Source organism: Pelobates fuscus, chromosome 2 (genome assembly GCF_036172605.1).
Source record: "Pelobates fuscus isolate aPelFus1 chromosome 2, aPelFus1.pri, whole genome shotgun sequence".
NCBI classification, from domain to species: domain Eukaryota; kingdom Metazoa; phylum Chordata; class Amphibia; order Anura; family Pelobatidae; genus Pelobates; species Pelobates fuscus.
In genome coordinates, this window is record NC_086318.1 from 107,737,725 (window position 1) to 107,757,087 (window position 19,363).

Below are 19,363 nucleotides of genomic sequence, written 5' to 3' on the forward strand. Positions count from 1 at the left end.
GCATTGCCCTATCTGAGTCCCTCATGAACATAACCAGCACATCTCTGGGAGACTCATGTGGTGCTCCTGGTGACATCTGTCCAGGGTAAGTAGCTTAGCCTGCTTAGGTACCAAGAGTGTTGCAAAATGTCGGCGGAGATAGTGAGGGAGTTCTCTATCATGAATGCTCTCTGGTACCCCCTGATGCAGATATTTCAGATTCTGGCCCTATCCTCCATAGCGGTTACTCGTGCTGTCAGCGCAGCTTGGTTTTTCTGCATCGTAAGAAGGGCAGAATTTGTGGCTGCTTGAGCCACTTTGGTAGCCCCAGCATCTTCCTCCACAACGGCCATGTGGCCTGTAAGGGTGGTCACCTCCTCCCTGATCACTGCCATATCTTCTTGGAACATCGCCTGTATGTCCTTTAAAAGGGCTTTGATGCCTGCTTCGGTGGATGGGCTTCATCCCCTGGGGTGAGAGGCTGGGGTGAGAGGCTGGGGTGGTCTGGCCTGTTTTTTTGCTGGTGCTGGCAGGTCCTCCTCCAGACTGTAACCCTCTGAGGACTTAGACGAGTAAGTCAGATCAGGCATCATATTGAAAGGAGTGGGGCTCTGAACCTGACGGAGCATTGCTCCTATATCGTGAGACCCGGAGCCAGGGTCTGGCCAATGTTTTTTATTTTTCTTCCCCATGGTGTGCAAGTGAGGGTCGATCACTGCGTGTCCCGGGAGAATGTGCAGTCTCGTCAGGAAAGGTATTATCTGGATATACCGTGTGCAGCCCGAGGCACACACATCTGTCTCCGTTGGGTGCAAGCTCTGCACCCCCTTCTCCATTTTTTATACAGATCCATTTAAGATATCTGTATATATTGTCAGATAGCTGCAATATTTATCTCCTCTAATAATAATAATGTTGTGATGCTATTGGGAGTGTTAAATGCCCTAGTTGGCTGGTCACCCATTCAGAAGTGAGACTTGGTGCAAATGGTGTATCAGGCAAATATCAGTCTATTTAAACCCCTTACTCGGTTCTAACATATTAGTATATTTTTCATATTTATTGGGTTATTTTAGTTCGACTTGACTGTGTGTAACAGTTTAACAAGAAGTAGAGCACAGTTGCAGGAGATGGCACAAGGAGGAGGCAAAAAACAAAAGCACAGTACAGAAGTCAGGGCTGGCAGCGGAGTATCGTAGTCAGCAAGGCAGGCAGAGGTCAGAGTCCAGGAAATCAGTCAGCAGAGCAACAACGATCCAGCAGGAAACACTAAACAAACAAAATGGCCATTGTAACAAAACCTCTCATCGTTTTGTAGCAGTTATGGTGGTTTTGTTCCTTATTACAGTGGTTATGGTGTGGATCCCAGTACTAGCATTGTAATCCAACCAAGAACATGCTCCTAGACTCTGTTTGCCCTGTGACTATGGCCCCTGGAGGGTATTTCCTCTATTTGTGCAGATTGGATGTATTTTAACAGTGAGAGACAGAGTAACAAAATAAAAAATCCAGAAAAACACATGTCAAAAAAGTTATAAATTGATTTACATGCCAATGAGTGAAATAATATTTGATCCCCTATCAATCAGCAAGATTTTTGACTCCCAGATATCTTTTATACAGGTAACTAGCTGAGATTTCTGAGCACTCTCTTAAAGGTAGCACTTCTAATCTCAGCTAGTTACATGTATAAAAGACACCCAGTCCAATCCCAACCCTCCACTGTCAAAGTGGACAACCAAATCCTGCAAGACCCCAAAGATGTAGGAAATGCTTTTAATACTTATTTTGTCTGATGTTCCACCACCCTGATTACTAAGCTAATAAATGACACGCATTCTGAAACTACAAATGTGGATCAGACCCTACTAAATTTTCAACAAACCAATATGGAGAAGTTACATTTTAGACATGTACCTATTGGTGTCATTAAGAAACACCTTAATAATCTAAAAATGAAAAAACAGTCTGGACCTGATAAAATCCCAGCAATGCTGTTGAAGCTCAGTGCACTGGCAATTGCTAAACCTGCCACAACCCTAATCAAGGAATCCTTGGTGTCTGGGTACAAACACAAACTTTGGAAGACTGCGGGAGTTGTACCTATCCATAATATTGGTGACATTACTTTGGTTTCTAACTATTGCTCAAAATCATTGCTGCCTGTATTGTCAAAAATCTTGGAAAAATGATCCATACGCAACTATGTGAGTATTACCAACAATCAAACTATCATACTCCTGACCAATCAGGCTTCTGCCTCAATCACTACTGCGCTCTTAAAAGTTTACAATGACATCCAAACTGACATGGAACAAGGAGACCTAGCTTGAGCTATTAACCTTGATTTTGCCAAGGCATTTGACCAGGGCCGGCCCAAGACATTGTGCTGCCTGGGTCCAAGAATTAAATGCTGCTCCCTTCACCAAAACCACGCCCACCAAACCACACCCACATCCATTATGTTAGGCTTTCTAGGTGCCTCTCTCTCCTTCCCCATTGTGCCCCTACTTTACTCTCTTCATGTAGTGTGGCTGAAAGGACCTCTGCCCAGACTGACAGGAAGCAGTTCAGTTCTCTCACTGAGCACTTCCTGTCGAATCAGGTAGTGGGCAGAGATCCTCAACTGTAGCATGGTCCGCTTAGCCACACCTACATGAAGTGACCTTCAGATAGCAGAGCACTCTGTGCTCTACTGCTGCCGGTCACCTGGGACCCGAATATTGTGTCCCCTTGGACAGTGCGCCTTTCTTCGGATTGGGCGGCGAAACTCCTCCATGTGTGCTGATTGGCGTGATTTGGTTTGACCCTTTCAGCTGATTGTTGTTGTTGTTGCTTTGTTTAGGTGCAAAGTTTGAATTCACCGGACTAAACTAAGCAACTCCATGGAACTACTAATTTCGGGGATATACAGAGCCTCGAGACTTTAGACAATGATTTCTTGGGCTTTGTGCATCCGACAGCCCCGCTATTTGCAGGGTTCCTATATGGGACCCGGGGCTATCCAGTGATATGTGTTTGATATGTGTGACCCCTCCCTTCCTGGGGTGTGGAGCCCCTGTATGTACTATGTTTTAATTTGTATAACAATTGTCCAGTTGGTATATCCCAGAGTGGGAGATGGTTATCTGCTATAATCCATCCCCCTCCAGCCTGGGACTGAGGAATTTGTACTGAATGAATGGAGACCCCCTGTGGGGGTCTGTGCATAAAAGAAGCCTGTTTTCAATAAAGATTGTCAAAGTTGTACCTCCAGAACTGTGTGTCTCGTTGCTGGGGAAAAATGGGTCTCTTTGTTTTTTAAATGGTTCCTGATTGGCTGAAGGAAGGGAATTGGCGGAGGCAACCGGTCGGGTTACCAGATGGTCCGCTACACTGTGTATTGCCCCCTTTAGCATCAATGACATTGTGTAGTCTTTTGTAATAGTTGCCTATGAGACCCATAAATCTTGCAGTTGGTATAGTTGTCCATTCGTCTTGGCAAAATGCCTCTATGTCATCCAAAGTGTTTGGTCATCTTTCATGAACCGCACGTTTGAAATCTCCTCAAACTGTAACCATTGGAGGGTCAACTTGGCCTTGTTCTTAAGGGCATTGACATGCTGGAAAGTCCAAGCGTGTCCCATGCTTTTGTGCAGAAGAATGCAAATTGTCTGCCAGTATTTTCTGATAACACCCACACAAAACATCAGTGAGCCACCACCATGCTTCACAGTGGGGATTGTATTCTTCTTACTATAGGCCTTGTTGACCCCTCTCTACACATAGCGCTTATGGTTGTGACCATAAAGCTGTATTTTGGTTTCGTCACTCCATATTACAATGTGCCAGAAGCTGTGAGGCGTTTCAGGGTGTTGTCAGCATGTTGTAATCAGGCTTTTTTTGTGGCATTAGCGCAGAAAAGGCTTCTTTCTGGCAACTCGACCATGCAGCTCATTTTTGTTCAAGTATCGTTGTACTCCTTGAAACAACCACACTGTCATTTTGCAGAGGAGCCTGGATTCATCCTGAGGTTACCTATGGGTTTTTCTTTGTATCCCGAACAATTCTTTTGGCAGTTGTGGCTGAAATCTTTCTTGATCTACCCGACCTTGGCTTGGTATTAAGAGATACCTGAATTTTTCACTTCTTTTTTTTTAAATTGTTTATTTTTGTTGTGCAATACATAATCACAACTGGCAGAGTCAAAACACATATTTTGCAACAAGTATCATTATACAGTAGGCTTCTTGTGATTGGCTTGGCATTGGTGCACATTTTTATAACTATTTGTTCAAACATAAAATCAGGTACATTGTTAGCTAAGGCAGTAAGGTCAACATAAGCAATATTGTGTGTATATCGTAACTTGCCCTCCCTTTTAGACACATAGAGCGATATCTGTACCTGTAAGCCTCTTGCAACTTGCCCTGTGAAAACAAGGCCGTGGCATAGGAAACATGAAAATGTAAGAGAAAAGATCAAAGGATAGAATAAAGAATAGAAGATAAAGGAAGGAAAAGAAACAGAAAAAAGAGGCGGAGCAATTAGGCGCGCGGAGGGGCACCCAAGGGAGGAGGGGGAGGCAAGAGGACAGGGGGAGAGGGGAGGGGGGCGCACGTACGAAGACACTCCCCGCTCCCTAAGTGCTCAGGAATTTTTCACTTCTTAATAAGTGATTGAACAGTACTGACTGGCATTTTCAAGGCTTTGGATATCTTTTTATATTATTTTCCATCTGTAACAAAACCCTACCTTATGCCTGGGAATATTTATTACTACCGGCCCTTTAATAGCTAACCGGGCACATATACGGGAACAGGGACCATGGATATAATTTTATTGTACTTACCTGGTTCATGGGGATTATTCTTCATAACAGTTCGGGACTTATTACAAGCATTCGTTTATTTATGCAACCCATACGGTATGGACTCAGCATGCCTAAATACGAATGCAAACTACCGAACACCGGACCACCCTGCTACCTAATTATGCGGCAATTTACCTCCCTACAACTGCTATGGGAAAACGCACAAACTCTTTGTTTCAGTTCCTGGGTGGCCGCCATTTCGGGACTTTTACATGTGTTCGCGGCCATCTTGACTCCCGAACAGCGGTGCTTTGCCGTCGAGTGTCTGGAACTAAAATCAGACACTCGAGTAGGCGAACACCGCTGAGACCTCCATAACACCGTAAATTCGTGCTGAAACTACCGACCGCCCTGCCGTTCGGTACAAAGACTATGCAACACATAGGGATTCTATCGACCCTCAAGATATCCACGGATGGCAAGCTTTTCGTGACTTTTTAACGCACGAACGAGGACAGACCGCAAGGCCAAAACTTATGGAACTATTTTCGGCTTTAAAGCTCCATAAGCTCCACATGTTGCTCCACCAGATTAGGGCTATCTGGGGATACTGGATTTATGAATGTACCCCAAGTATTTGGGGTACATCCAAAACTAGGGTAAAAATGTGTGCTTGTTAATTATGTTAAAGGTTTATCTGAGGGGAGGAGATGTGTGGGTTGTACCTTGTCTGTTATTGGTTACTGTATTAATTATGTAGGGCAGCATCACATAAAAGGAGAATGCATGCCATTAAAATTTAGTGCTTCTTGACCCTTCAAAACGTAGCCTCGTCTCGTTCTTGGAAGGGGATTTACTGCATAACCACCTTGCTATTTTAATAGCTATGCCTGACTCTTCTCTTGGATCTAGTGGATGGGAATAAGTAACTCCACTACTACACAGCAACTTGCCGGCTGATACCCTCTCACTACCAGGGTATCCGTTACACCATCTTTATAAAGTGATTACTTTGTTATGCAGGTCTTTTGACAGTCCTTTTCTGCTCCCCAAGGCTCAGTAGCTAGCCTGCTCAGCGCATCAACATGAGAGCTAACAAACTCATTGACTATTTATACACAGACACTAATTGCAATTTCAAAAGCCACAGGTGTGGGAAATCAACCTCTAATTGCCATTTAACCTGTGTGTGTCACCTTGTGTGTGTGACAAGGCCAAACATTCAAGGTTGTGTAAACTTTTGATCGGGGCCATTTGGGTGATTTCTGTTATCATTATGATTTAAAAAGGAACCAAGCGACTATGTGATAATTACTGGCTTCATGTGTTCGCTATCCTTCAATGAAAGACATTTTTTGCATGATTAGTCATATTTTCAAAATCAATGCTAACATTTCACAATTTCTGCCAGGGTATGCTAACTGTTAGTATTTATCTATAACATCAATTAAATAATTGCATCCCAACATAATTCTACAATCACATAATCATGATTAATTAATTACATTCCCTCAACTTCGCCATTGGTTCACTCATATCCATGTCTCTGAAAATGCCAACCAGGATGTCATAACATCATAACATTATCATACAAAATCATGTCATGTATTCTCTCCATTAAGGAGAAGACAAGAAAAAAAAAAAATTAGACAACAAAGTAAAATTATCTAAAAGGGCATACAGTCCAAACCTTAAGTTAAACAAGGCTGCAGATACCCAGTGCAAAATAATTATATAAAAATCAATAGACTGTTGTAACAAGCAGGAGATTGGTATCATGACAGGTATTCTGATAGCAAAGACCTTAATATAGCAACTGAACCCCCATATTTGTTAGTTAAGATAGGTGATGTTAAGTAGTCTTGTAAGATTTAAAACTATATTTACTATACAATGGGACCTCGGTTTACAAACGACTCGGCATGGGCGTCCGCGGGGGGGGGGGGGGGGGGGGGGGCAAGATTTTTCCACTTGTGCTGCTATTTTTGGTTTGTGTGAGAATACACTGCAATACTGGCGCCGGCGTGGCGCTGTGAATGCTGAAAGACAGGAAGCTACAGCTTATCTCATGACTGAAACCACAGGGGAGCAGATGGGGGGGGGGCACTATTACCCCCTTCACCACCACCCCCTCACTATTACCCTCCTCACCACCCTCAGGATCACCCCCACACCCTCAGCATTACCCCCTTCACTATTACCCCACTCACCACCCTCAGCATTACCCCCTCACTATTACCCCCCCTCACCACTACTCCCCCTTACTATTACCCACTCACACCCTCAGCATCACCCCTCCACTATCACCCCCCCTCATCACCTTCAGCATCAACCCCCCTCAGCATCCCCCCTCACACCTTCAGCATCACCCCCCCTCAGCATCCCACCTCACACCCTCAGCATTACCCCCTCACCCAGCATCACCCCCCTCACCACCCTCAACATTACCCCCTCACTATTGACCCCCTCACACCCTCAGCATCACCTCACACCCTCAGCATCACCCTCACTTCACTATAACCCCCCCTCACCAACCTCAACATTACCACCCTCACTATTACCCCCTCACATCCTCAGCATCACCCCCCCTTCACTATCACCCCCTAACACCCTCAGCATTACCCCCTCACTCAGCATCACCCTCCTCACTATCACCCCCCCTCACCACCCTCACTATCACCCCCCCTCACCACCCTCAGCATCACCCCCCCTCACCACCCTCAGCATTACCCCCTCACTATTACCCCCCTCACCACCCTCAGCATCACCCCCCTCACCACTCTCAGCATCACCCCCCCCACTATCACCCCCTCACCACCCTCAGCATCACCCCCTCACTATTACCCCCCTCACCACCCTCAGCATCATCCCCCCCTCACTATTAACCCCCTCACCACCCTCAGCATTACCCCCTCACTATTACCCCCCTCACCACCCTCAGCATCACCCCCCCACTATCACCCCCTCACAACTCTCAGCATCACCCCCCACTACCCTCAGCATCACCCCCTTACTATTACCTCCCTCACACCCTCAGCATCACCCCCCTTCACTATAACCCCTCAGCATTACCCCTCACTCAGCATCACCCCCTTCATCACCCTCAGCATTACCCCCTCACTCAGCATCACCCCCCCTCACCACCCTCAACATTACCCCCTCACTATTAACCCCTCACACCCTCAGCATCACGCTCCCTTCACTATAACCCCCCCTCACCAACCTCAACATTACCACCCTCACTATTACCCCCTCACTATTAACCCCCTCACACCATCAGCATCACCCTCCCTTCACTATAACCCCCCCTCACCAACCTCAACATTACCACCCTCACTATTACCCCCTCACATCCTCAGCATCACCCCCCCTTCACTATCACCCCCTAACACCCCCTCAGCATTACCCCCTCACTCAGCATCACCCCCATCACTATCACCCCCCTCACCACCCTCACTATCACCCCCCATCACCACCCTCAGCATCAACCCCCCTCACCACCCTCAGCATCACCCCCCTCACCACCCTCAGCATTACCCCCTCACTATTACCCCCTCACCACCCTCAGCATTACCCCCTCACTATTACCCCCCTCACCACCCTCAGCATCACCCCCTCACCACTCTCAGCATCACCCCCCCACTATCACCCCCTCACCACCCTCAGCATCACCCCCTCACTATTACCCCCTCACCACCCTCAGCATCATCCCCCCTCACTATTAACCCCCTCACCACCCTCAGCATTACCCCCTCACTATTACCCCCCTCACCACCCTCAGCATCACCCCCACTATCACCCCCTCACCACTCTCAGCATCACCCCCCACTACCCTCAGCATCACCCACTTACTATTACCTCCCTCACACCCTCAGCATCACCCCCCTTCACTATAACCCCTCAGCATTACCCCTCACTCAGCATCACCCCCCCTTCATCACCCTCAGCATTACCCCCTCACTATTACCCCCTAACACCCTCAGCATCACCCCCCTCACTATCACCTCCTCTCACCACCCTCAGCATCACCCCCTCACTATTACCCCCTAACCACCCTCAGCAACCCCCCTCCCTCAGCATCACCCCCCTCACCACCCTCAGCATCAACCCCCACCACCCTCAGCATTACCCCCCACCACCCTCAGCATTACCCCCCTCACCATCACCCCCTTGCTCAGCATCACCCCCTCACTATCACCCCCCCGACCACCCTCAGCATTACTCCCCTCCCTCAGCATCACCACCCTCAGCATTACCCCCGCTCACCATCACTCCCTCCATCAGCATCAGCCCCCCTCACCACCACCAGCATTACCCCCCTAACCACCCACAGCATTACCCCCATCACCCCCACCCTCAGCAGCATTACCCCCTCCGTCACCATCACCCCCTCCATCATCATTACGTCCCCTCACATCACTCCCCTCCTCAGCATCACCTCCCCCACCATCACCCGCCTCTCCCTCTCACCATCACCCGCCTCTCCCTCTCACCATCACCCGCCTCTCCCTCTTACCCATTACCCTCCTCCCTCTCACCATCACCCATTACCCTCCTCCCTCTCACCATCACCCATTACCCTCCTCCCTCTCACCATTACCCTCCTCCCTCTCTCTCATCACACAACACACTTCAAGCAGCTACCCCATACACATACAAAAATGCAAACATGCTCACAGAGACATACATTCACTCACACACACACAAGGATACTCTCAGGCACATACACAGGTAAACTGTGCATCAATGTGTATATGTGACAGTGTGCATGTATTTCAACTCTATTTTTTTTACTTTTTTGTTAGTGGGGCTTCATGTTTGAGTTTCACCTAAGGCCTCATAAAGTCTAGAGCCGCCTCTGCAGAAGGAGCCTCAGAAGAAAAAGAAGACTGTGTCAAATGAAGGAGAAGAAAATGAGATTGGAGCACTTCATTCTGGACAGCACATCATAAGACTTTGGTACCTGGGCCTGGCAGGGAAATTTGGGACCTTCTCATCTCCCCAGGTAAAAAAAAAATATCAGTGTTAATGTGTTCACTTTAATTTACTGAGTGTCAGGAAACACAGCGGGCCGCTGGGATTGGCTAGAGGGTCAGCTGGAACTCTAAGCCAATCAGTAGCTCCCCATTCATGAAAACGTAAAAATGTTTATGAATCGGGAACTAGTGATTGGCTTAGAGCGTCAGCTGACCATTCTAGCCAATCAGCTGCAACCATGCCTGACGTCAATCTGCACTTCCTGACACTCCGTTTAACCCCTTCAGGACCGGCCTGTTTTTGCAATGTTTGTACGTTAAGGACCAGAGCAGTTTTAACACTTTTGTGGTGTTTGTGTTTAGCTGTAATTTTCCGCTCTCTCATTTACGGTTCCCATACAAGTTATATATTGTTTTTTTCACGACAAGAAGGGCTTTCTTTACATACCAGTATTTATATTATGTCATATATTGTATTTAAAAAAAATAATAAAATATGGTGAAAAATAAAAAAAAAAACATGTTTTTGGACTTTTACTTGAAAAATCTTTTACTTATCTACAAAAGCTAATGAAAAAAACTGCTAAATAGATTCAAAATTTTGTCCCGAGTTTAAAAACACCCAGTGTTTACATGCTTTATTGCTTTTTTTTGCAAGTTATAGGCCTATAAATACAAGTAGGAAATTGCTGTTTCAATATACCGTATATACTCGAGTATAAGCCGAGTTTTTCAGCCCATTTTTTGGGCTGAAAAACCCCAACTCGGCTTATACTCGAGTCAAGGTCTGTATTATGGCAATTTGCATTGCCATAATACAGACTGGGGGAGAGGGGGGCTGGCAGAGCTGTAGCTTACCTTTCCTGCAGCTCCTGTCAGCTCTCTCCTCCTCTGCGCCGTCCGGTCAGCACCTCGGTCAGCTCCCAGTGTAAATCTCGCGAGAGCCGCGACTCTCGCGAGACTTACAGTGTAAGCTGACAGAAGAGCAGAACGGACGGCGCAGAGGAGGAGAGAGCTGACAGGAGCTGCAGGAAAGGTAAGTTACAGCTCTGCCAGCCCCCCTCTCCCCCCCACTGAACTGCCACTGGACCACCAGGGAAGGAGAGCCCCCTCCCTGCCATATATCAAGCAGGGAGGGGGGACGAAAAAAAAATATATAAATAAAATAAGAAATAATAATAAAAAAATAATAATAATAACAAAAAAATTTATAATAACAAAAAAAGGGGTATAAGGACCACTATGGGAGGGGGGGGGGGTATAAGGACCACTATGGGAGGGATGGGGTGGGTTAAGGACCACTATGGGAGGGAGGGGGGGGATAAGGACCACTATGGGAGGGAGGGGGTATAAGGACCACTGAGGGAGGGGGGGATAAGGACCACTATGGGAGGGAGGGGGGGGATAAGGACCACTATGGGAGGGAGGGGGGGTATAAGGACCACTATGGGAGGGAGGGGGGTATAAGGACCACTATGGGAGGGGGTGGGATAAGGACCACTATGGGAGGGAGGGGGGGGATAAGGACCACTATGGGAGGGACGGGGGGTATAAGGACCACTATGGGAGGGAGGGGGGTATAAGGACCACTATGGGAGGGGGTGGGATAAGGACCACTATGGGAGGGAGGGGGGCATAAGGACCACTATGGGAGGGAGGGGGGTATATGGACCACTATGGGAGGGATGGGGGGGGATAAGGAACACTATGGGAGGGAGAAGGGGGATAAGGACCACTATGAGAGGGAGGGGGTGGGATAAGGACCACTATGGGAGGGGAGGTGGAAGTAAGGACCACTAGGGGAGGGAAGGGTAAGGACCACTAGGGGAGGGGTGAGTCAGGACCACTGGGGGGGGGTGAAGGAACACGGGGGTGGGGAGGTAAGGACCACTGAGGGAGGAGGAGGGGAAGTCAGGACATATGGGGGGGGAGGGGGCGGCAAAACATTTTTTGCCTACGGCGGCAAATATCCTTGCACCGGCCCTGCAGACACTGCATTCACACACTGCATTCATACACACACACACTGCATTCATGCACACAAACACTGCATTCATGCACACACACACTGCACTCATACACACACGCTGCACTCATACACACACACATACGCACACACTGCATTCATTATACACAGACTGTAAATAAATATTCAATTAATATATTTTTTTTAGGATCTAATTTTATTTAGAAATTTACCAGTAGCTGCTGCATTTCCCACCCTAGTCTTATACTCGAGTCAATAAGTTTTCCCAGTTTTTTGGGATAAAATTAGGGGCCTCGGCTTATATTCGGGTCGGCTTATACTCGAGTATATACGGTATATATATTTTAAATGTATCAATAGTGACATTGTTACACCGTTATCTGTCATAAATCCCCGAAACACACCTAACATGTACATATTTTTTAAAGTAGACAACCCAGGGTATTTAAAATGGGGTATGTCCAGTCTTTTTTAGTAGCCACCTAGTCACAAACACTGGCCAAAGTTAGCATTTATATTTGTTTGTGAGTTAAAAATGCAAAAAACGCTAACTTTGGCCGGTGTTTGTGACTAAGTGGCTACTAAAAAAGGCTGAACATACCCCATTTGCAATACCTTGGGTTGTCTTCTTTTGCAAATGGTATGCCATCATGGGACTAATTCTCATTCCTTGGCTACCATACGCTCTCAAAGGCAACCTAACCAATCTGACAAATTTCAATAAAAAAAAAAAAAGTAAAATCAAGCCTTATATTTGACCCTGTAACTTTCACAAACACTATAAAACCTCTACATGTGGGGTACTGTTATACTCAGGAGACTTCGCTGAACACAAATATTAGTGTATCAGAACAGTAAAATATATCACAGCAATAATATCCTCAGTGAAAGAGCTGTTTGTGTGTGAAAAATGCAAAAAACTTCACTTTCACTGACAATATCATCGCTGTGATATGTTTTACTGTTTTGAAACACTAATATTTGTGTTCAGCGAAGTCTCCCGAGTAAAACAGTACCCCCATGTACAGGATTTAGGGTGTCATAGAAAGTTACAGGGTTAAGCACAGTGCTAGCAAATTAAATTATCTGGACTTTTGGCCTGGGTTGGCAGGCAGGTCCCTCAAATTGCAATCATTAAAATTACTTAATTAGGTAAAAATATTACATAAATATGCACGTAGAATTTTAATATATATACATATTTATATATTTGACGTCTACGTGTATATTTATGAAATTATTAATGTAATTTTGTATGTGGACATATGTATATTTCGTATTATTTTTATTTATTTATTTATACATAGATATATATATCATTACATTCTAAGTGTATTTTGATATAAATATATATATATCAATATCAAAATACTGTTAGAATAAAATTGAATATATATATATATAATTTTTTTTTAATTATTAAAAATTATTTTTATTTTTTGTTATTTATTTTTATTAACATATTATTTGTATTTTATAATAATATATATATATATAGTTATTATATATATTGTATATATTCGTGTGTAATTTAAATATAAGTGTATTTTTATATTAATATACGTATATATAAATATAAAAATACACTTAGTGTGACATTATATATATGATATATATACATATATTATATATAGGTATATATAGATATAATACATGTATATATAGCATATATATATATACACATATTGTTTTTTTTTTACACAGATTTTTTTTTACACTTTATTTTTGATTTTACAGATGCAGGGAGACTGCCTGTCAGCACAGACAGTCCCCCTGCAGGCAGATACAAAGACCCCTATTGCGGTCATGTGATCGAGTGATCACATGGCCGTGGGGTCCTGATCTGCCGAGGGGGGACTGCCCGGGCAGACAGGCAGTCCCCCTGGACCGGGAGGAGAGCTGATCGCCGCCGTGGGACCGACGGCGATCAGGTAAGTTGCCCAAAACCGTTATGACGGTTCAGGACCGTCAGCGGTCCAAACGCACGTTTTACCGCTGACGGTCCTGAACCGTCAGCGGTCCTTAAGGGGTTAAGAAGCTGAATACCACTGAGCAACCTGGAGATCTGGAGCTGTAGGAAGCCTTTGGGGGTAAACCATTTGAGAGTGGTTTCACCCCTTAAAGGAAAGAAAGTGCCCAGGGGCCTCCTTGCATCATAGCATTTTCATTTAGTTGTTATGGTGACCAGAATTTTTCTTTAATTTGATTAAAGTAACACTATAGTGTCAGGGATACAAACATATATTCCTGACATCATAGTTGTAAAAATGCTATTCACCCTGGCTTTATGTGAAAATGACTATGCTCCTTCCCTTTCATGACACTGTCAAAAAGGGGCCAAGCATAAATGTCATTACAATTATTTTTATTGCCAGTGTTCCAGCATCTAAATGAAGTAAAGTCAGTCACTCGTTCCTATGCTCAGTAGCCAGCGCAGGCAGCATTGTCTGAGGACTCAATGTGATTGCTATGTGTGTGGTCTTTTCTGCCAGTCAATTCTTACTCATAGAGTCTATGCCAAGCAATTGACTGATATGTGAGAGGAGATATTTTTAAAAAGGTTTTTTTTTTCTCCCAACCTATACTGGTGTTTTGTCATACTGGTGTTTTAAGGGCGTGAGTTTTTTTTTTTTTTTTTTTTTAATTTGCTGTTCTATGTAATGTGGACTTGTGATTATTATATTGTTCATTATTATGGTCAGTCCTGGGAGAGAACATGTTTCTTTTCTTTTTCTTTTTAAATGTATGTAGGTGTGATCTAAGATAGTTAATTACTGCAATGATTAAGAGTTGATACACATTATATGTTTTAGGTAAATATGGATTGTTCATTTTGTTTCATAATGTTGAATGGGTTCATCACTCCAGGCACCAATACTACTTCAATGCATGGGATTTTTTTTCCTTCTTGGTTTTGGCCTCTTTATAGTTTTTGCATAAAATCAATAATTTTTTAAAAGAATGCTGTACCATAAGCCCGCCTCTTTAGCCACACACCCTCACTCCAGAGAAATACTTCCTTATCCTTAAAAGGTATGCACACAGCTCAGCAATTGACAGTGCTGAAAGATCTGAACAATAAGACAACCTGCATTATAAGGAGAGGACTCTCAGAGTGGCATATATTAAGGATATCACTACCTGCTCGTAGTTTCTCGAACTGTGCGCAGACTGGTTGTGAATTAAAAGCAGCTCACTCACTGTTGTTGGGTCTGAAACTGTGTGCTTATCTTTGATAATGAAGTCTTTCTGGTATGATCGGTGTGGCTAAGTATGCTTATGTTGCCTAAACATATATTTTTTTCAGCCTGTATATGTTATGCTGGTGCCCAGAGTGTCCCTTTAACATATGAAAATTAGCTGCTGGACAGGTTATTTGGGAAATGTGAATCTGCAATAAAAAGCTGAAAAAACACAGAAGATCTAGATAATATTATTGACTTAGACAGCAATTGATTAAATGGATTTCTGAGTTATTTTCCTTACAAATGCTTTTTACAACTAAATGCATAATAAGTTCTTTTTTTTTTTTAAAAATGAAATGTTAAAAAAATCTCAACAATTCAAATGACAAGTACATTTTGCAAAAAATGTTTGTTTTTTTTTGTTTTGTTTTTATCATTATCTGGTTTATAAAAAAAACATATGGAATGACTAACTTCCTGGAAGTACCATATATGGAATCATTATTCTTATTTCCCTACGTTCTCACTTTGTAATCACATGAGATCTAAATATACAAAGTGAAACAGAAATAGTAGTGTATGCATCTACTTATCACGTTTTATTTAAGGTCTTATTGTGACCAGTTCTCACCTTAATTTGTGTTAAAAAGATGCAGTGAGAGAGCTGTTCTATATATTTAATGATTTCATATTAAATCATTTCACAGTCAGTGAGATTTTGCCTCATTATCTTTTTGCTTTTTATTATAGTTACAGTAGCTGATGTATGGCTAATAGCACATCCACTATTTATTATTAGTTATATTTAGAGAGTCAGTGGCTTTTATAGTTAAACACATTACATAAAAGTAAAATAAATCACTGCAGTTTTTGAGATTCCTTCCTACAAAATTAAAATCAAGAGTTGAACATGTTGAAGAGGAACAGAAGCCTGTAGCAGAGATATACCACAGATGAACGCAGTGGAAATATGTTGGCTGGATATTAAATATTATGTGACTATGAATTTTGATTATTGGAAGAACTTTAGACGAGTTCTGGGCATGAGATAGAGGATGAACATTCAAACATACGTAAACTGAATTTAGAAGGGCTTTGAAAACCAGGATAAGGGTTTTAATTTTCATACTAGGGACTCAATTTAAAGGGACTCTCCAGTGCCAGGAAAACATATCTGTTTTCCTGGCACTGCATTACCCTGCAGTGCCCCTCTCCCTCCCACCTCCCATCCCATGTTGCTGAAGGGGGTTAAAACCCCTTCAGTGACTTACCTGAATACAGCGCCGATGTCCCTCGGCACTGGGTCAGGCTCTGCCTACGCTCCTTCCCCGCCAACGTCAGCTGGCGGGGGAGACCTAATGTGCTCCTATGGGGATTCTGGCAACGCTGGAGGTCCTCATGCATAACATGAGGACGTCCAGCGTCATTTAAAACACTTTTTCTGTTCTAAGAACATGGAAGTCCCTCTAGTGGCTGCCACTAGAGGAGGACTTAACCCTGCAAGGTAATTGTGGCAGTTTATAAAAACTTCAATAATTACACTTACAGGGTTAAGGGTGGTGGGAGTTGGCACCCAGACCACTCCAATGGGCAGAAGTGGTCTGGGAGCCTGGAGTGTCCCTTTAATTCCTGGCGTTACATTTTATGAGTCTGTTATCAGTTCAGCTTGATATATCATTCATAATAATCCATTACATGGGAGGAAGGGTGTTGAAAGCCAACTGAGATGGTCAGATGAGGCTGTAGCTCCTCAGGGAAACTCTCTAATTAAGCCTAAATCTCAATATAATCCAATTATTTCTGGCAAAAATCCTGCTGAGGCTCCTGGGGAATACCCTGTCGAGCTTTTGGTCAGTGTCTAGATACCCTGTCGAGCTTTTGGTCAGTGTCTGGATCCAGCAGGCTTAACCAGTGTTAGATGTCTCGGTGGCCTGCAGACATATTTGAGGTGGGGAAGGCAGCCAATACTCTGTCCTGGTTTGGAACTATCTTGTTTCTGGGTAATCCCCCCCCCCCCCACATAGTTACATAGCTGAAAAGAGACTTGCGTCCATCAAGTTCAGCCTTCCCCACATTTGTTTTTTGCTGTTGATCCAAAATAAGGCAAAAAAACCCAGTTTGAAGCACTTCCAATTTTGCAACAAGCTAGGAAAAAAATTCCTTCTTGACCCCAGAATGGCAGTCAGATTTATCTTTGGATCAAAAAGTTATTACCCTACATTGAAAGATTATATCTTGAATCTTGAAAGATTAAAAACAGAGGTTCACTTATTTCTACACTTAGCTCCTTAAGTACTCGTGGATGGATACCGTGAGGCCCTGGGGCTTTGTTTATATTAACTTTCTTTAGTTGCTGCAGCACCTTGTCTTGAGTTAACCAATTACAATTATTCTGCAAGTTTTTAGTAGCAATCATTTGCACATCAATTGCCATGGGTTCTTCCTTAAAATATACGGAGGAGAAATAGTTATTTAAAATGTCTACCTTTTTCTGGAACCCACGGGCTTCATGATACAGTCACCTTACCGAGAAATCTAGCTTACAGGAGTTTGGGAGTTGAAACCTAACAGCCAATATGTTCGTTCCACCAAGGCCTGCAACTATGGTCACCTACCAGCAGTTAGCCATACTCCTACTAGCATTTGATTGGATGTGTGCATTGTTTTGGGTGATGCTTTCTGAAAGAAAGCTTACCTTCACCTCTGCTGACCAAGTTATGCCATCCTGCTGATAGTAGTAAATTGCCTAGGCATCCCTATGTATCTTGAGAGAGGTGTTGTGGAGGAGAGGTTGCAAGAAGCCACTGCCACGGACAGCTGCACCTCATCGCAAGCATCCACACACTTGTTGCCTCACACCCCGACTGTGGCGAACCAAGCTCCCTTACCATTGAAGTGCCCAGCTTGATCCAGAGGCTTCACTCATAGGCAGCCAGGCGTGTATGACCACGGGGCCGCGCACATTTAAGGCCTATTTATTACTGCATCAAGTGAGCATGACACTGAAAAGAGAGACCGGGCCCATTGACTGAATGAGACAAAATCCTCACAAATGCAGGATATCCTTGGAACACCAGTGATTTCTGTTTGTTTATGCTATCTACACCCAGTGGCTTTACAGCATCCTTGTTATTGATCATTTATAGACATGCTTTCTAACTCCATAACCACTTATGTGTCTAGTTTACACATGTGGCTTACATTCTTGGCTTTTCTAGACATGTTTATTTCTCTGTTTCATCTTTTATAAAATGAGGCTGAATAACGCTGGAGTTTATTGTGTAATGCATCGTTACTGCATATATGACGTGATTATATGCCCTGTCTCCCATTTTTTTATTCTGTATCATATCCTGTTATGGTACTTTTTCAGTAAACCAAAATGTTTAAATGTCTATCTGTTCCTGTCCAAATTAAAGAAAATTGAATTGCGTATATACGCTGAAGTAATTCAGTCTGACACACAGAGTTCAGGTTAAAATAACTTCGAGGAAATTTATTGGCAAGTGAAGTAAAAGCGGGCGCGCAGGCCCTTTTAAGAGACATTTTGCATCATCATTGATTATCAAGATATCAGTAAATAAACATCATTAATTGGATTAATTGTTAAGTGTCTGGATTAGTGTCCACCTATCAATATAATTAATTGGCTCAAAAACTAAGTGGTTAGCTTCGTGTCCACCCACCGAGAGGTGGTATTGTTTTGGACACGGATGGGGACAAGGGGCTCAAACGCCATCTCCCTTAGCATGAGGTTTACTCGGTGGAAAGGGGGGCTTGAGCGTCATTTTACACAGTCAGTGATGTCAGGTCTTGTGGTCAGGTGCAAGGTCTCTTATGAATAGAACATTTCATTACTACAGTGTTCTCATGGCCTTCGAATTATACTATGTTGCGAGTTAGGGGAAATTCAGCAGTTCCTGGGTAGTCATGTCTTTATGGAGAATACAGTCTTTGTCTATTGTGTTAGATGTGCTGGGAAATTCTGTCATGTAATGTAGTTTTGAAATGGAGAAGTCAGGTTATGAGGACAAAATGGAGGATTTGTCACAGTATCAGGTTAAAACGGAGTTAGTGCAATAATTCAATACAAGTTCAATAAAGATTTTTAAATAATTCTACATCAGTCCCCCCTATGAAATGTTAGATTCTAAGAGATAAAACTTTATTTGTTAATACCAGAAGACGTGTTAGCCCAAAGGCACAGAAACCCCGTGGCCGCTAGCTAGGTGTTAATGCAAAGTGCAAGTCTGTTCCTAACTCTGACCCTAATAGACTAACTCATCCGTCAGCATGGCTCTCGAACACTTCACACCCATGGGTGGCCCATGGCGGCTTGCCCACCACTTCTCCACATGGGGCCTTTACCATTCACTGACAGATGCTGTCCCTAAGATGGTCCCTTCCTAGAACTCTCGCACTTTATCATCAAAAGGGATAGATT